The 20494-nt window shown below is 39.2% G+C and overlaps 1 protein-coding gene and 1 long non-coding RNA gene across 3 annotated transcripts in view; one reads left to right on the top strand and one right to left on the bottom strand.

The window, feature by feature from the left end:
• LOC103041759 (complexin-1) overlaps positions 1 to 20494 on the bottom strand; it is an 82161-nt gene that overhangs the window by 36711 nt on the left and 24956 nt on the right. The gene's annotated exons all lie outside the window — the stretch shown is intronic.
• LOC125799038 (uncharacterized) overlaps positions 1328 to 20494 on the top strand; it is a 59947-nt gene continuing 40780 nt past the window's right edge. Inside the window, exons 1-2 of the long non-coding RNA XR_007437856.1 lie at positions 1328 to 1695; positions 10888 to 10969. This is a non-coding gene — a long non-coding RNA (uncharacterized LOC125799038). The remainder of the gene's footprint in view (positions 1696 to 10887; positions 10970 to 20494) is intronic.

Below are 20494 nucleotides of genomic sequence, written 5' to 3'. Positions count from 1 at the left end.
ACAGCAGAGTTCACTGTTTTGATTGGCGTTTGCTATAATCACATTTTCTCCTTGACTGGAGGTCATCTTGCAACGCTGCAGTTTTCTCTGCCAAGTTCTGTAGCGCTACTTAGTCTCTCCTCTGTCTTGCTGGAGTAAGAGAGGAAGTAAGGTCATCAGCAGCGGAGTGACAGTCTTCCTTTTAATCAATTATGTTTAAATTCACATTCAGGGATTTAGACATCTTAATGTAATGTATGTAATGCTGGAATTCTGTAGCTACGTGTCTGTCTAGACTGACTGCTCAGTAATGTCCGAATTTAATCTACTGTATGAGTCATTTTACTGGAAAATACACTTTTCCTTCCAAATTTCACTTCATTCAGTTATTTATACTCATCAGCAAAAAAAAAAAAATGTTGCAGACTGAAGGAAGTGTTGGATTTCAATGCAATTCAGGAAGAAATGTAAAGATTACCAGGAACAGTAAATAATAACAAATTTAGACTTATTTAAGCAATATTTAAGCTACACATACTGTACAGAAGTATTGTGTAACACATATGTCATGCAATCGTCTGTCAGATGTCTTAGCATGCTGTAGAGTTGTAGAGGTTCCTAATGGTGTCCCGCAATAATCTATTTATCTCATGTAGCTTAGAGCTTAGATTCTCTGCCCGAACCCGACCGAGATTTCCCGCCACTTTCCTCGGGTCGGGTCAGGTTCTGTTTTTTTAAGCTATTTTTATTTTATACAAAACTGTGGCGTGATAATCACAATATAGTAAAGTAACAAATCAAATTTTGTTCAATAAAATGTTTTACAAGTTAGAATGTTATAAATCACACAGCTCTGTCCGCACGTGTCCTTGTTACTGTTTTTTTAGGCTATATGTCAAAAAAAAATTGTTTGTTCAGAAAGTATTTTATATTTTAAAATATTGTTAATTATACTAGAGTAGACAAAAGTCAGTGTAAATTATTTTATTGTTCTTGGTCTATTTCGGTTTAATTATTGTGCAGTGTGTAGCCTTTTGCTGTTTCATGTGTTTTGCACTAAAGCAATATGTTTAAAATGAAAAAAAGTAATTTGTTCAGAAAGTGTTTTATATTCTTAGTCATTGTTAATTATATTAGATTAGACAGGGAGATCGTTTTTTAATAAACATTGTTCTTAAATAATAACTAGGTTTATGCTTCTTCAGTGTTGCAATGTTAATTAACATCGTTCTGAATGGATTTCGCTCATTTAACAGCTTTTTTAAAAAAAATCTCAGTTTTATAGCTCTACTAAAAAAATGTCTTGTTTAAATCGGGCTCAGGCTCACAAAAACAGTTTATGGGGGGGGGCGGGGCAGATTGGGTCGTGCACGGGCTCGGACTGGGTCGGACTGGATTTTTTGGGCCCGATCTAAGCTCTAATGCAGCTTGTATATTCATTTACACCCTGCAGCTCTAATGCTATAGGTGGAGTGTTGTTAGCATGCCACGACCAGCTGCATCTGCAGATCTATCCCTAATTTAAAATGTATGGTATGTTATTCGACACTCCACTCCACTCACTCCCACAAAATCTGTAGTGTATAAATATTTTATCTGCATGGAATTGATAATTGCAGGACATCATTAGGAACCTCTACAAATTCGTGCTACAACATTTGGCATGTACAGGGTTTGGACAATGAAACTGAAACACCTGTCATTTTAGTGTGGGAGGTTTCATGGCTAAATTGGAGCAGCCTGGTGGTCAATCTTCATTAATTGCACATTGCACCAGTAAGAGCAGAGTGTGAAGGTTCAATTAGCAGGGTAAGAGCACAGTTTTACTCAAAATATTGCAATGCAGACAACATTATGGGTGACATACCAGAGTTCAAAAGAGGACAAATAGTTGGTGCACGTCTTGATGGAGCATCTGTGAGCAAGACAGCAAGTCTTTGTGATGCATCAAGAGCCACGGTATCCAGGGTAATGTCAGCATACCACCAAGAAGGACCAACCACATCCAACAGGATTAACTGTGGATGCTGTAAGAGGAAGCTGTCTGAAAGGGATGTTCGGGTACTAACCCGGATTGTATCGAAAAAACATAAAACCACGGCTAATCAAATCACAGCAGAATTCAATGTGCACCTCAACTCTCCTGTTTCCACCAGAACTGTCCGTCAGGACAATAAATTATTGTTTCAGTTTCATTGTCCAACCCCTGTATGTGCATTACACGTGCATTACATTCTACCTTTGTACGTCTAGCACAATTAATATTGACCATGTCTGTCTAAATTTTACAGACAACAATTTATTGTGCCATAAAACCTTTATCTTCCTACTGAATCTGCAAAGAACTGCAACTCTAAACTACAAATACTAACCCAACACTGACACATTTTCTCAATCTCTACCAGGATGGCACCTCGTCCTGATACCCAATTACCCTCTAGATGTGGTAAATGTCAGTAGCACTGTATAAGGTCAACAATAATGACTATTTACCAACACGGCTAAAAGGTCACTACGAAAGGTCAGACTCTGTAAACTGCCAATAACACAAACCACTAAGATCTTTCGTAAACTGATACCAAACTGTTTAAACCCACACACACATTCTTGTGAGCACACATATATTTAAACACATATACACTGATGCTGTCACACCTGTGACCTCCTGGAAGATGATTCATCACTGTAGCCTCCAAAAACTGATTTTTATTGATGATAACAGACAGATAAAGCCCTGAAGTCATTTATTCCACAGCTGGTCAGGGCAAGCTGACCTTAAAAATGTCTGGCTAAGGCATGCTGTTGACATGCTGCTTTGTATGATATATTTTCCAATCTCATGCTATTACTATATGAGTATATCGTCGCTGCCCAATGAAAAACACACATCTCCAAGACAATCTCCAAAATAACTTTTTTTTACATAGACTTCCATTGAAAGTTAATACGTTTTTTATACTGTTTTGGAAATACATATTTTTTTTCATTGGACAGCAATGCTATTAAGTCTCAGAAGGTCATGAACAACGCTTATAATGATCTACATTGTGTTGTGGTTTGATGTTTACAATCAATTATCATGGACATAGATATACTAGCAGTATAGGGGTCAGAATGAGTGACAACATACAGCTCTGGAAAAAAAATAACAGACACCTTCAGCTTCTGAATCAGTTTCTCTGATTTTGCTATTTATACGAATATGTTTCAGTAAAATGAACATTGTTGTTTTAGTCTATAAACTACATACAACATTTCTCCCAAATTCCAAATAACAATATTGTCATTTAGAGCATTAATTTGCAGAAAATGAAAAATGGCTGAAATAACATTGAAGATGAAGAGCTTTCAGACCTCAAATAATGCAAAGAAAACAAGTTCATATTCGTAAAGTGTTAAGAGTTCAGAAATCAATATTTGGTGCAATAATCCTGGGTTTAATTACAGTTATCATGCATCTTGGCATGTTCTCCTCCACCAGTCTTACACACTGCTTTTGGATAACTTTATGCCACTCCTGGTGCAAAAATTCAAGCAGTTCAGCTTGGTTTGATGACTTGTGATCCTCCATCTTCCTCTTGATTATATTCCAGAGGTTTTCAATTTGGTAACTCATCATAATTTTTTAATTATGATTTTTCCAGAGCTGTATATTAATAAGCATTTGATGCCCACTTTTTGTATTTGGTGGAGTTTTCAGTAATCCCAGATGATCATAGGTTTACACAAGTCATGAATGTCTCTTCAAGACATTTCTAAACAACTGCAGATTCAGCAACTGAAGATTTGCTGTAAGACGAGTTACACTAACTACAAACACTCATATAAGAAACTGCAATCCAAATGCTTAAAAATGTACACCTTCAAGTTTGGCTTAATTTTGCAGCTGAGTAAAGAAAAAATCTAAATATTGAATTGTTTGGCCTGATGAACGCATTGAGAAGTAAAGGTAAAGCATTCAATTGCAAGAACCCTGCACTGAACTGTTAAGCATGGTGGTGGGTGCATCATGATCTGACATACTGCACAGAAAGTTTTTGAATAGCCCTTCTAAAGGCCAGATCTTAACCCTATGGCAAATACAGTATGTGGCATGATCACTGATATGTGTTGGAATTAGCCTATAGAGTATACAGCAAATGCTTATATACAGTAGTTGGTTTAAGTCAGTATGAAAAGCTTATTTCTTATGATTGCTGCCAACATTGTAGAGTACTGTAAATTGCATTTATTTAAAATAAAAAAAATGTATATCATTACAGCTGCCAATAACAAATATTTAAATAAATCTGCTAATTTCAAAGATATAATGAATAAAATCATAAAATTGTATCTTTCCTGAAATTCACTTTAAAATCAATATTTTATTAAATACAAATAAACAGTTCATGTCCTCCAAACCGTTAGTTTAGTTATGTTTGTCTAGATTTTTTATGTCTATTTTCAAACATGCAGAATTTGAGTTGTTGATTCCTGTTACTGATCTGGAATGATTAAGTGGAGTAGAGAGAAAACAGGCAGCTTTTCCCAGTGTCCTGTAGGAGATTTCAAAGCTCTCAAATTTTCAGAATGTAAATAAGTTATTTTACTGCAGAAAAAGGGTTTTGTATCACCTACACCTGTAGCCTATATACAGGACAAGGCATTTTAAGGGTTTAAAATGTTTTTTTTATATTATTATTATTTTAGTGCTGTTTTTAAGCACAATAATTTTTGCACTGACCATCAAGATAATTTGATGAAAGATACATCTTTGCTGTATTTCTTCCTAAAAATAAAATCATGCTTCATATTTTCTAGGAATATTCTAGGAATATTCTCAGCTAAGCGATTCATTCCTGTTATATTGAGAGACCCCCCCCCCCCTCTCACTCTAACAGCGACGGCTCACCCAGGCTCTGTATTAGCTCTCTCTCAATGTTCCTTTTCTCTGCAGTATAATCACTGTCCTCCCCGTGGCTTCCAGAGAGTCGCCCATCGATCACACAGCCAATCTGATTCCACAGATAACTAACATCATTATTCAAATGTGAGCTCACCCGCGTTCCCCTCGCCCTCCGCTAGAGTGTGGAGGAATTTGTTTGGCTTGTGTTAATCGTGCCTATCTATGAAAAACCCATTTCAGGGCAATCCCATTCGCAGCGTGAGGCTCCAGCGCGTGCCATGAAAGGGTCAGAGCCGCGATCCCGAGGATTTCCAGCAGGTCTCATTCCAGTGCTCTATTCAAATCCTCCCTCTGTGCTGGTTAAGATCCTGGGGATTCTCTATCTGCCTTTTCCCCAACTCATCCTTTACAATGCATCTGTCACAGCCAGCCAGCGACGGCGCTCCGTAACACAGTGAAAAAAAAACACTCCACAGCTTCAGCAGGGCTTCCCGAGGCCAAGGACAAGAGCAATGTGGTCCTGCTCTTAAAGTTATGCCACTCGTCAACATGTGTAGCTGGTAAGTACAATTCACAGCCATTTAATGGCGATCTATCCGTGTTTGGTTCTGAAGTGGAAAATGAATGCATTCGAGAGCATTACGATGCTAGAAGCACTGCTTTCAATAAAGTAGTGGTGTGGATGCATAAAGAGATGTGTGGACTGCATTTTCACAGTACACATCAAAAAGGACAAGGTATACTGTGAACAATACAGTCAGAAAATTTCACAACAGCTAAGGAAGCATTGTGCACTGTTTGACCTTCATTTCCAACATAAGTAGCAGCCTATTTCGTTCAATTTGCACTAGCACTGTAATATAACATTTTGCTAGTGCAAAAGAGTACTTACTGGTTGATGAATGGTCTATATCAACCTCTGGAATATAAACAAGAGGAAGATGGATGATCGCAAACCACCAAACCAAGCTGAACTATTTGAATGCTGGCACCAGGAGTGGCATAAAGTTATCCAAAAGCAGTATGTAAGACTGGTGGAGGAGAACATGGCAAGATGCATGAAAACTGTGATTAAAAACCAGGGTTATTCCACCAAATATTGATTTCTGAACCCTTAAAACTTTATGAATATAAACTTGTTTTCTTTGCGTTGTTTTAGATCTGAAAACTCTTTTTCAGCATCTTTTTTGTCATTTCAGCCATTTCTCATTTTCTTCAAATAAATGCTCTGTTGTCCATAGTTTATAGAATAAAACAACAAAAATATTTTACTCAAACATATACCTGTAAATAGCAAAACCAAAGAAACTGATTCAGAAACTGAGGTGTTTGATACTGATTGAAATCTACAAAGTTTTTGACTGTATTTTTTTTTTAAATCACAACTTCTGTCTGAGATTAGTGCTTAAGAAAATACAGCAAAGGCTATGTAGCCACTACACTTCACTGCATTGCCTCATGCTTGTGTCATTTCCCGCTGTTTCCCAATCTCGAGCTTTCTGAGATGTCTCAGCAGGAGCATCGCGTTTGCCGGAACCAATGATCAAAACTCCTGCCATGCTTACTTGCAGATTGCAAAGCAAGTAATCCCCAGAACTGTCAGTAGTGAAGAACCACTGACAAAAGAGATGACATGTACTGTGTTTGGAGGCCACTACGTCTACAGCACCCCACTGTGTAGGGGCCAGTGGTGGTAGAACACTGGGTGATGGATCACAGGGTTGTGGGTTCACTACCTAAGTGCACTAAGCTGCCTCTGTTATTTGCCCCTCCCCCAATCCGATCATATTTCTTAATGCAGTGTATCAATCACCTGACACCAGTCCGATCTGATCTTTGTGTTTGTGTAAATAATAAAGCCCACAATTTAGAAAGTGTGATACTGATAAATACTATCACTTTATTTATAGAAACCATTTATATAATTAGACATTCTAAACTGATTAGTTTAGTTTAGTATCAAATTTCTGTCATATAGGGTGTTCAGTATCTAATTATCTAGTCTGACTGACCTCTCTTCAGCTCATTCATCCCTAAGTAACCTTTAAATGCTGTGGTGAATTCAATTTGTGTGTGTGTGTGTGTGTGTGGTGTTACCTACTCTAGAGGATATCTTTTGTTGTTTTTATTAAGTAACTGTTTTACAGTGAGGTGACTGTGCAATGATTTTTAGAGCTGTCAGTTAATCAGCAGGCTCGTGCACGGGGAGGGTTTGGTGGAGTGTTGCGGGCATAGGGTGCTTGAGCACCTGCCCATTTGGGTCTTATGCCAAGCTCAGACTACACAACATTTTTGTCCCTCACAATGTTCACTATGTCAGATTAAGCAGTTATTTTCGTTTTGTGTCGTTCTCGGGGGACTGGCAACACTACACGTTAGTCACAGACCAATCATCATCCGCGTCCTCGCGTGAGGTCGTAGGTCATCGCAGAGGAGAAGCATAGAATCTGACAATCACGGCTACAGAAGCCCTTTTGCGTGATGGAAGCGCTTTTGTGCTGAAGAAACTAAAAAAAGGGGGGGAAAACGACTGTGGGCTCATTCCTGGGAGACTCAAATGGACATTACATGCTTTTTGTACTCCAGAGAGAACTTAAGCTATGGTAAAGATGTAGCTACTTAGGTTTCAGTTCCTGTAAACAGAATATCTCATGGATGAAGTAGATTATTAGATGATTATTAGATTATTCTTCTGTTACTCTGGTCCAGCGAACCTCAAGAGCACCTGTGCGCCACAGAACCCTCTGTATTCCTATTGGTCAGAGTCAGGGAGCAGGTCGCGGAGCAGCATGTCAAACTAGGCGATAAAATACAAAAAATTCTAACATGCTAGTCTTTCCGTCGGACGCTCCGACGGCGTCGCTCACATCAAATTACTGCTCTTTGAATGGGTCTCACTACACTGACCTTTGTCCCTCGCAATGTGTCGGCGCCGACAAAATAGGGCTACAATCGTGAAGTCTGATCCCGGCATTAGTGCCCTTACTGCCCCCAAAGTGCTCTTTTATTAAATGTATTAATTTAACTGAAACATCCGACAGCTGGTTTAAAACTAAGAAATGTTAGCAGCCCTACTGCCAGTTAAACAGCGCATTTGTACGATCGTTTTACACAGTTTTAGATAATATTACAAATTTAATACGTTTTCATGCTCCACTGTAAAATAGTTCCACACTGCAGACTCTTAACTAAACTCTTTTTTTTACCTTCTGAAAACTCTCCTCTATTCTCCAAACTGGGCCATAATTGCATCACCAAAATCCCTAATCCCTGATGGATCAAACTGGGGCATCCTTACTTCTAGGTGTTTGCACTGGGAGTTTTTCGTCTATTGTAGATCACTACAATAAATTCAACCCTGCTGTTTTAACAAGAGCACAGTGTTTAACTGCTTTCCCCTCAGGTCACCAAATGCAAATTACATCTTTCAGAAATGACAGGCTAAAAAGTTTTTTCCAACATCCATTTAAGCAAAAAAAAAAAAAAAAAAAAGCCAAATTACCTTCAGAGTTAAACAGTTAAAAACTTGCTAAAAGCTTTTACAGGAGAGTCTTCACAAATACATATTCATATTGCTGCATAACCTCTATTCTCTAAATGTTCTTTAATTCTGAACCATTAGTACTGGCCCATTCATCATGAAATGGAATGTTTATCCAATGTGAAGGTCGGCTGGCATTCATACCAACTGAAAAAAAAGTGCAGTTATGAGTTTTTGATTAGTCACTCAATCCGCAATAGAACCTGACGTGACAATTATGCGCGAGTGTGGGGTTTTGATCCTTCTGAGATTGCCAATTCTGATACAAATGAATGAGCTGCACACAAAATGTGCGGATTAAAAATGCAAAACGATGGGCTCTGAATATTCATTAAAATATGTTGTATTATGAGGGGAAAGTTGGGAGCTGAACAAGGCTTCAGAGCTGTTGTTCTGTAAGTGTGTTCCAGATTACTCAGTAACACGCAGCTACTTGGAGCCTTTTCAGGGTCGCTCCAGAGAATCTGGCACAAAGACCTTTTACAAGTCCTACAATTTGGTTATAATGACGCCATGACTCACAATGTCCTTCAGACAGGCTTAACTGGTCGTGTTGCCTTCAGTAAAACATAAGGGACTCAATCTTTTGCCACCATTGAACAGAAACAGTTACCTTCACACAGGTGAGACACTCTTATATGCAGTCAAATCAGACACTAAGTATTTCACTAAGTAGAAATAAAGTGTGAAATATTTTTTACAGACGTCCCCCTGAGAACCCAAACCAGTCCAGATATGGCTTATATAAAGCACATTTTAGTTTTGTGATGTAAGAAGATTTTTTAAAGAAGGAAAGGATCGTTTTCTCCCAAAATGGAGAGGAGTTAATATATGGCTATTCATTGAGAATGCTCAACTAACAAATGTTTTGAGAGAACTACAGTTCATCCTGGCTTTGTTGGAGTAAGTGTCTCTAATATCTTAGGTTTTGGACCCCCCACCGATCGCATTCCAAACTCCCCAACTTATTCCAAAAGTACTGAACCCTCTATTCCATTCCAGCTACAGCTACAGAGTACTACCAAAAAAAAGGTTCCACACTCTAATATTTCGTAGAAGGACAACCATCAGCGTTCATTATGGCATGGATTCACGGTGACATTGTTTCATTACGTTTCAGCAATGTCTCAAGATTTATTTCAATCCAGTGTTGCATTAATTTAATTTTTCACCAAGATCTTGCAGCAGCATTGATGATGGTAGAGTCTGACCACTGCACAAAGTCTTCTCCATCCAGCACATCCCAAAGATTCTCAATGAGGTTAAGGTCTGGACTCTGTGGTGTACAATCCATGGGTGAAAATGATGATCTCATGCTCCCTGAATCACTCTTTCACAATTTCAGCCCCATGAATTCCTTATCTTGGAATATGGCCGCGCCATCAGGGAAGAAAAAAATCCATTGATGGAATAACCTGGTCTATATTCAGTATATTCAGGTAGTCAGCTGACCTCATTCTTTCAGCACATACTGTTGCTGAACCTAAACCTGCAGACCAACTGCAGCATCAACCACACATCTTTTACTTACTTAAATCCATGAAATCCAATTTTTTTTTTGGCTAGGCAGTATATTCTTGTAAATGCATGGAAACGCTTGATGCTGCTTGTTGGTTGTGTTCTACTTGGAGACAGTGAGCAGCATATACTGTTCTATACTATTAATACTATGTTTACTGTTAGTCTGGATGATTTTATTTTAACAGCAACATGTTAATTCCTCAATAGATTAGATTCTATCACTGTTTAAACACCTTACACTCATCCTCTTTCTGCTTCAGCTGGCACTTTCCTCTAGATCCTCAGCTGTTTAGTGAACATGTCAAATATCAGAAATACACTCAGTGACCAGGCAATTACTCTGGATTCTTTGAAGTGCTTCTGCTGTTGGAGAGGGCTGAGAATTGAGGTCGCTCTCGGATTCTGTAGCCGTTTGCTGTGGCTCAGAGGCGTTCCTGCTCTAAATATCAAGAATTCCCCAAGTGAGAGGGAAAGGAGGAGAGGCTGAAACAGTAAGAGGGAGGAGAGGCCGAGCAAAACGTCTGCATTTTTGATATGCTGACTCATCCCCCACCGTGACCTTCTCCTAGAGCACAGAGGAGAGGCCACGAATATCAATTGCTCTCCAAACCTGTCCAGGATTTTTTTTTCCATTCTTGCTCAGGCTAACAAACGCTGTTGTCTCGCTCGCCTTATCTTCCCCCCAGAAACAGTTCAGACGAGGACAGCAGCGATGGCACCAGCATAAATAGACAGAAGACAGAGGCATATACTATTTTAAGATTGCTCTGATGTTGAGAAACAAGACTTAACAGCAAAAATAGCAAACAGTGTTCTGATTTCTGGGGCATTTTTTTTCTTAACCTCTCAGAAGATGACACTGAATCTGGAATCGATTGGGGTCTTGCATAAGCAATTGCTTGTGTCTATGGCTGTGTTTTTTGTTTAGATCAAACTAAAACACCTGTCATTAGCGTGGGAGGTTTCATGGCTAAATTGGAGCAGCCTGGTGGCCAATCTTCATTAATTACACATTATTGCACCAGTAAGAGCAGAGTGTGAAGGTTCAATTATCAGGGTAAGAGCACAGTTTTGCTCAAAATATTGCAATGCACACAACATTATGGGTGACATACCAGAGTTCAAAAGAGGACAAATTGTTGGTGCACGTCTTGCTGGCGCATCTGTGACCAAGACAGCAAGTCTTTGTGATGTATCAAGAGCCACGGTATTCAGGGTAATGTCAGCATACCACCAAGAAGGACCAACCACATCCAACAGGATTAACTGTGGACGCAAGAGGAAGCTGTCTGAAAGGGATGTTCGGGTGCTAACCCGGATTGTATCCAAAAAACATAAAGCCACAGCTGATCAAATCATGGCAGAATTCAATGTGCACCTCAACTCTCCTGTTTCCACCAGAACTGTCCGTCAGGCCAATAAATTATTGTGGTCTAAAACCAGGTGTTTCAGTTTTATTGTCCAACACCTATAAATGACCTGTATGTATCTGTAATCTGTAATGTAAAGAAATCTGGCAGAAATGCACAGATTGATGCATTTGTTGCTGTTGATGGTGATGGGCTTAATTCTGACTCATCGCAAAAATCGGACTCCCCTCCCCTCTGTTGTTTGTTGTGAAGGAAACCATAATATTAATAGATATTTATAAACAGAAGCAACAGGAATCGCAAGCGTTGTCTGTTGTGCCCAACAGATTCTGGGGAGTTGGATTCTGGCAGGGAGTCAGAATTTGGCACAACACTGGTACTGACTGATGATAATGATGATGATGATGGTACCAAGCACATACAGCTCTGGAAATAATTAAGAGATCACCTAAAAATAATGAGTTTCTTTGATTTTGCCAAATAGAAAACATCTGGAATATAATCAAGAGGAAGATGGATGATCACGAGTTATCAAAACAAACTGAACTGCTTGAATTTTTGCACCAGGAGTGGCATAAAGTTATCCAAAAGCAGTGTGTAAGACTGGTGGAGGAGAACATGCCAAGATGCATGAAAACTGTGTATAAAAACCAGGGCTATTCCACCAAATACTGATTTCTGAACTCTTAAAACTTTAAGAATATAAACTTACTTTCTTTGAATTATTTGAGTCCTGAAAGCTCTGCATCTTTTTCTTTTTTTCAGCCATTACTCAAACATTTACCTATAAATAGCAAAATCAGAGAAACTGATTCCGAAACTGTAGTGGTCTCTTAACTTTTCCCAGGGCTGTATGAAGAGTACTTGAATTCAATGTATAATTTATTCTGGATTGGATTAAAATAACTTGTGGGTGGTTTAGCTAATGCCTTCTTGAATCATTGACATTATTAGGAACTTTCTTCTTCAATTCATCTGCTGCTGTAGCCCATGCAGCCCAACACTCAACATGTTGGTTATCTGAGATGCTTTTCTGTTCACCACAGCTGTACAGAGTGGTTGTCTCAGTTAGAGTAGGCTTTCTGTCAGCTCTAACCAGTGTCTATTGACTTTCCTTATCAAAAGACTTTTCCATACATATCAGAACAGTCCCTTTCTGAACTACTGTCTTTAATGCACCATTCTGAGTTAACTCTTATTGTAATGAAAATTACAGGAAAGCAGCAGTTCTATAAAAACTCAAACCAGTTCGTCTCCACGTTCAAAACCACTTTTTCCTCTACTCTAGTGATTGATGAGAGCATAACCTGAAGCCGCTGACCCGTATCTGCATGATTTTCTCCATTGCACTGCTGCCGCGTGATTGGCTGATTAGATAATTGCATAAATGAGTAGGTGTGCAGGTCTTTCTAATGAAGTGCTCAGTGAGTTTATATAGGAAAAGTATTGAAGGATTTTTTTTTTTTCATTATTTGAATAAGCTACAAACAGCCTCCTATTGTACTTTACCTGCATATAAAAATGAGGATGCAAAAAACAGTTCTGTTTCTATTATATTTATTTTATACAATATACAATATATTTATACAATATAAAAAGCAAGTTTAATCAGCAATTTAAATAATAATAATTAAATTGCTTAATCGAATATCCATTTCCGGTTTCAGAAAATAAAATTTTTAAAGTTTTTTTTTTTAAATATATTTGTACATAACAGAGCGTTTGTTCATAGAACTGTTTTTGTATAAATTATACTTTGTGTAACTTATGTAACTTATATAACACTGCCTTGTTTCTTTATTTCTTGGTCCTTTCTGTTCCTGACTTGTGTTCTTGCTTGTCTTTCCTAGTCTGAATGTTTTCTCTGTAGCACATGACTTCTCTTGTCTCTGCCCAAGCCCCGCCCAGTCATTAATATTCCCATCTGTCTAATTTGTAACCCAGCCTCCTCGTTATCTTCTCCAGGTGTTCCTTGTCTGTGTCTGTGTATATATACCCCATGTTTTCCATTATTCTCACTGTGTAACTGTTTTTTTATCTTTATTTAGTTTGTTGGTTTGACTTCTGATTTGTTAGTCCTTGCTTTTCTAGCTAGTCCTTTGTTTGGATTTATTATCTTACTATTTGTTGCTTTATTTGTTTTTTATATGGCTTCAAATATAAGCACCTTGTACTTACGACTCTAAGTCGTTACAATAACAACATCACAAGCATTCCAATGCATGACTGTTCTGACAAAGGCGAATGACAACAAAACCATAATATTGAACTCTTGAATACCTGGGATTGGCATTAATATTCTTTTTTTTCTAATGTTAAACAAACAGTTAAACTACATATAAACTATATAACTACATAAAAAATGGATAATACACACAATACCATACAAATTTAATGTTTGTCCTAACAAGTCACCAACCCTCTTAGCTTCATTTGCCCTCTTAGCTATCACAAAGACCATGCTAGCACCATGAAACCCTATTTTTTCTGATTTTAGGTTTCATGAAATCTCTGTTTTGATAACAGCGACTCAGGATAACAGCAATCTCGCCCTGTACGGTGCTTTGCTGACTCTTTTGCACGAGCTTCGGGTGACAGTGACAGTAGTCATCCTCTCTATATTCATATCACTACACACAGCACAGCCTCAAGCCTGCGTGTCCTGCCACAGCGCTCACTGAACCATATGAGTGTGTGCAAACTGCAGCCGTGGCTCATGGTATCAGTAGCCGCACCGCTCGCAACAGGAGAGATGCGGCGCGCGCGTGTTTTGTGTGTGTGTGTGTGTGCGCGCGCGCGCGTGTGTGTGTTGCATGAGTCATTACTAAAACGCATCTGACAGAAGCCGCTCGCTCGGAAAATTAACCTTTTATCCTTGAAGGCAGACTGGAGACTGGAGCAGACCCTTCAGGGCTCTCTGAGACGCGTTCAGGGGGGCTGAGTGTCAACACATAAGTATCAGATGTTGATTTATGAGATTGACTGGCCAGTGCTGGGCAACATGAGTGTGACCTGGCCTCAGGAACGGCCATCAACTACAGATCTGTATAAGAGCCCACTGGTGCTGACACAATATACGCATATTTACAACTTTGAATAGCAATATTTCAAGAATCAGTATTAAATTTAAGCAATCTTGTAAAATGGCTACAGAAGTCCAATTTCCAAACACAGAATAGAGTGGAAAGTGACGGCGAGTCTTACTCTGTAGCTAATCAGAGAATATATTCTACATATCAATTTAATGTCCAAAATGGTGGCGATAAATTACCCAGCTGTAGTTAGCAAACTTTACTGAAGCTCAGTGATTACTTGTTTAGCAAAAAAAATAGCCAGTCCCCCAGTTTCTATGGCTGCAGCTGCATGACTGTTTGTGTGCTGTTGTGTTTAATACCTGGCAACCCAGGATGTGTAAATGGGACTGGTTGAATGGTGCTGGCCAGTTTTGGAGACTAAATCCCACACAGTTCAAATAAGAAAATACTGGCTGAAGCTCTGCTGTCGAGAGCTGCCAGTACTTTAACTCAGCATGTTTCCTTTAATATCTGATTATAAATCCTGATCATGCTTTCAGTTACTACAGAAAATATAATCCTTAAAGGTCCTAAATAGTGATATTATATAGATCCAGTTTCTGAGTTGCAGATATAACTCAGAAAATAAACACAGCGCCCTAAACACTTCCCTTGTAGCTACAGAACAGAATTCACCACAGTCATAAACTGAATAACTCCTTCCCTCTGGTCAATTTTCGAAGCTGCAGATGCCACAATATATTTGGCAAATGTATTATTATTATTAATACTATTATTTTGAGCAACCTTTCATGATGTTTAGTTTATTTAATTTCTCAGCTTCCTCTCATCAATTCCTATTAGAAAGAATAGAGAGCAAAATGATCTGGAACCCTTAAACCACCTGACATACCAAAGCATCCCCCTAGTTCCTACCTAGCAACGCCATAGCAACCTGTGATATATGTAACACTACAGCAACCACTTGGAAGCCACCTAGCAACACCATGGTAATCATATAGCAACACCACAGCATCCCAACATGCAATAAATCAGTATTTCTGACATGACTAGTTCTAAGCCGTTAGCATATAATGCTAGTACATGAATACAGAGAGTAAATACTATGCCTTTTCAGAATCCAGTCTAGTGAAGGCAGGGTGTTATTAGTTAGTGCAGATATTGGAAATATAAAAACTTTAAATTGGTTCACTGACAGCTAAAGTGCAACTTTGATTTGGGGATTAACTTTTCAACTCCTAACAAGATGCGCTATCTCCCTTTTTAAGATCTCGCCCTGAAAGAAGAGACGCTAATTAATCAGCCTGGCCCTGATTGCATCCTCCCGGCGTCTCTCCTCACTCGCAGTCATTAGTCATTAACCGCTCTAAGCGCACGCCATCCAGCGCTGCATTCCAAATGAGTCCCTTAGCCCACCCCCCCATCTCACCCTAACCCTCCCACCAACTAAAATCTGCTATACGTTTCTGTAGGACCCTCATTAGCTCACCCAGCTTGACACTAGTTGCTGTCTGGGATGGGGCCTAGCACGACATCAGCACATCATTTGTGACTCTAGCTGAGTTGTCAAGACATAAACTTTATCAAAGTCAAAATTCAGTAAAAATACATGAAATGTATTTTTTTTTTGTTTGTTTTTCTCATTTTATGTTTAATGCCGCCTCGCCTTTGTGCTGACAATTCTGGCGCGTTGACTCGACTGGGTGATCCTTCTTTATGCTGAAAATGAAACGAAGCGTCCTCTGAATAATTAATCTCGTCTTGTAAAGATTTAATAGCGACATTAATCACTTTGAGCTCCAACAAATATGTTGACAACTCACGCATCTGTATGGAAAGTAATTACCTCCCAAAAATGTGATATATCATGTGAAAGACAGGGGAAGTGTCTTCTTAGTGAATTCAGACGCTCCCCACAGAAAAGCTGCAGACTTTACTGTCCTGTGTCTGTTGTTTCTTCAGATAAAAGAAGATAATTTACAGAAAATGTCCATTTTTCATCATTTTATTTTTTATGATGAAAGCATCTTAATATGTCTCAGTCTCAGCCAATTCTAGTCTCTGTCTTGACTCAAAGTCGACTACCAAGACCAAAGTCTTGGTCTTGACTCAAACATAATGGGTCCTGGTCTTGGTCTTCGCTCCTGGTCTTAGTCTTGACTGTGATTCAGTTATTAAAAGTCTTAGTCTTGAGTAAAACTTAATGTGTCCTCTTCTTGTTTTTTCTCTTAGTCTTGGCTCCTTCTATTGTTGGTCTTGACTCAGACTCTATGTGTCCCGGTCCTGGTTTCATCTCAATCTCAGTTACTCCTGGTCTTGGTCTTGACTCAGACTCGACTACTAAAAGTTATGGTGTTAGCTGGAACTCAATGTGTCCCAGTCTTGAACTTGTCTTAGCTATTTCTGATCTTGGTATTGACTCGACTACTAAATGTCTTGGTCTTGACTCAAACTCAATGTGTCCCGGTCATGTTCTCATCTCAGTTTCAGTTACTCTTGGTCTTCGTTTTGACTCTGACTCGAATACTAAAAGTTATGGTGTTGGCTGGAACTCAATGTGCCCCAGTCTTGGTCTTGTCTTGGTGACTTCTTTTCTTAGTATTGACTTGACTACTAAAAGTTTTGGTCTTGACTTAAACTCAATGTGTCCCGGTAATGTTCTCATCTCAGTTTCACTCACTCTTGGTCTTCGTTTTGACTCTGACTCAAATACTAAAAGTTGTGGTGTTGGCTGGAACTCAATGTGCCCCAGTCTTGGTCTTGTCTTGGCGACTTCTAGATTCAGTAGTGACTTGACTACTAAAAGTCTTGGTCTTGACTAAATGTGTCCCAGTCTTGATCTTGTCTTAGCCCTTTCTGATCTTGGTATTGACTTAACTACTAAAAGTCTTGGTCTTGACTCAAACTAGATGTGTCCCGGTCATGTTTTTGTCTCAATCTCAGTCCCTCCTGGTCTTAGTCTTGACTCTGACTCAAATACCTAAAGTCTTGGCCTTTGGAGAATATTTGGTGAATCAGTCTTGGTCTTTTCTTAGTCTTTGCTACACCTCGGTCGTGTCGTGACTAAAACTCTTACTCATCTCATTAACTCAAACTTCTTGACTACAGCACTAGAACATTTCCATAAACATTTCCTTTGAATCGTTGATAGTTAGAAAAGAAGTTCAGAAGTCGGCCCTCATTTGGAGCCATTACAGAGCTCTCTCTGTGCATTAGCCACACAAATGGGTAGCTAATTACATGCTGAGAGTCTTGCTGGTCTTATGTTTCTTTTCCCTGCGTCTGCCTTGACTTAAATAACAGTGTCTGACACTAATGTTGGCCCTTCTGGCTTCACTTTAAGAAGTCTTCAGTTTAGCATTTTCTACTCTGCTGCCTCAGAGTCGCCTAAGCGATGTCACGGTGAAAAGAAGCGCAGATTACTGGTCTATGTCTCTTGTCACGTTCGTGCCCTTTCCCAGACGGCCTCGCATGACGTTCAAATTATTCACCTGCAGAAAAGGTTGATTACAATTGATTTTGCTCTCACTGCTACATCCCCCCCACCCACCCACCCACCACCCTACACAATCCCACCCTCCTCTCCTCTCTCTCTTCGCCCGTTCCATGGCGTAGGACCAGATTATCAAACACAGAACACACCCCAAACACATCAATAGCTTATCTCGTTCACCCAGGAAATAGGTTCTGCTTCATGTGTTTTGGCCTGAGATCAGACCTTTCCTTGTTTGGGCTCTGGGTGAGAAGGTATGGACGAGTCTGATATACGGGGGCCGTTATTCTCCGGGACAAAGGCAGTCCATTGATGTGTGCTCTGTGGCTGAGCGCAGGCAGTCCAGCCCTCAGCTGGCCGAGCAGATGACCTCTGTTTACTGACTCTCTCAAGGACTTCTAAACACAGAGCTATTATTGGCTTTAGGCACGTCTGCAAAATCAGCAAACCCGCCTCTGCTGGAGTGACTTTGATCAAGGTGAGACCACTCAAGCTTAACTGGATTAGGTACTTTGCTTTAAAAAGTTTCAGGACACCTTGTTTTCTCTCACAGTAGCCAGTAGGATTCCATTCAAACGTTTCATAAATGTGTTATGTCCGATAGTAAAATAGTTTGCTTACTGTAATTATAGACAGGGGTCATTAACATAGGCTCGACTGTCCGAATATATGCCACCACTGACTTAGCTTTGCACTGCAAACATTAGCATTTTTTGGCTGACTCGCTCCATTCCAATTATTTGCACACTTCCTCTTGATTCCCTTCTGATTGTTTAGCAAGTAGGTTCACTTCCACTTCTGTTAATGGTTGAACCCAAGACGATGAAGCAGATTGATATTGCTATGCAGGCTAAGCATTTCATTCAAGTTGAGGCCCAGATCATGATGAACATAATGAACAATTCGCAATCATACAGAAAAAAAACAGCTATACTCTTAAAAACAAAGATGCCTGACCAAGGTGATTGTTCTTGCATGACTTGCAAGATCAAGTATGACCAAAATCAAATACAGCATATACTATGCTCGTCAAGAATTTTATGGTTTGGCCTGGATGACCAATTTTTCAATTTCATTGACCATCAAACAACAGCTAAAACCATCAGCATCATCAACCAGTGAAAGGACTGTGTGAAGGTTCATTTTCAAGTCACATTATTATGTTTGTTTTACCCAAAAAAATGGACGATTTGAGGTCTTGAGAATTCGGAGCCTTGTTTGAATCTTTAACTGTTAAATAACCTCCTGTTATGTTCATTTGTCAGGAACAGCAATGGTGTTTCCAGCTCAATTTGACCCAGTACAACTTTAATTATCCAAAAGATGTCTGAAAGGTATAGGGGCGCCGAGTGGTCCAGCGGTCTAAGGTGCTGTCACTATGAGCAGGAGGTTGCTGGTTCGAATCTCCACTTATGCAGCTTTGCCATCAGGCTGCCGGAGGCCTGAAAGAGCACAATTGGTGTCTGTGAGCGGATGTTTTGGAACCGAGCCGCTTTCCTCCAAGCGCTATAGCCGCTCAGGCAATGAAAAGGGGTGACTGACTTCACACGTGTCGGAGGAGGCTTGTGCTCGTCCACATCCTCCTAGGCTCACAGCTGCCACCGGTGATGGGGACGCAAAAAGGGGTGGGACAATTGGATAGCCAAATTGGGAGAAAATGGGGAAAAATCAGAAATGGAAAAAAAAAAAAATCCTAAAAAGCAGTGTGAATATTTTATTACTAACTCCATTGCTTATTATTCTATCAACATGTATAGTGTAGTGGTGTTCCTTACCTTAAACAGGTAATGGCTCAATTAAGATAATTCACTTGTTTTACATTTTTTCATGTTTTTCTACTTTATTACTTTTAAAATACCAACACATAAAACACAATTGTTTCGCATAACATTGAAACATAACATTGCAATTTTGTTTTAGTTTGTTGTTAGTTGTTTTTGCAGGGGGTGGTAAAAATACTTTTATCTATTTTTCCTAGATCCTCAAACTTTAAAAACAGCTTAATTTGACCCAAAATATAACAGGAGGGTTAAACCTTTTTAAGAATGTTTTAAGGACTATGATTTAAGAGGTGGTTTAGTAATGTCCCTTAAAACCCCCTCAGACAATTAAACCTCCTTTAAGAGGAGCAGAATCATATCTCTAATCCCTCAGGTTTCAGATCCTGCTTGAACTTTCATTTATAAGGTCACTGATGGTGATGTTTGTCATGATTCTGCTGATCAAACCCAAATGTAGATATTCCATTTCTCACAAAGATGGAAAAAAAACTCTGAAATCCTTATATCTATCTGGCAGGTGTTTTTTTTTTTCAATTCCTCGCAAAAACAATTGTTTATATTACACTCATAATATGTACATAAAGGCATGATTCTTTCAACTGAGAATAAAACATCAACAAAGCGAATCTCAGACCTCAGACAGCCTTTCTTTTCTCCAGGCTTAAAGGAACCATTTTATTCCAGTGCGAGAATAAGTAGAGAAAATAAATAAATAAGAAAAGAGAGATGTGGTGTAAAGTGTAGTTATTAAGTAAAAGTCAAAATCGTGAGCCGGGAAAGAAAGCATCTGGTAGACCTTGATGTCATAAGCATGCAGTAATGGTTTGACCTGTTTATCTGGACGGAGGAGAAGCTTTCAGACGCTCTTTAGGGAGCGGCAGTGCGGCCA

This window comes from Astyanax mexicanus, chromosome 2 (assembly GCF_023375975.1).
Source record: "Astyanax mexicanus isolate ESR-SI-001 chromosome 2, AstMex3_surface, whole genome shotgun sequence".
Taxonomy (NCBI): Eukaryota; Metazoa; Chordata; class Actinopteri; order Characiformes; family Acestrorhamphidae; genus Astyanax; species Astyanax mexicanus.
Note: the sequence above shows the minus strand (reverse complement) of the source record. Positions and strands in the feature narration are given on the sequence as shown.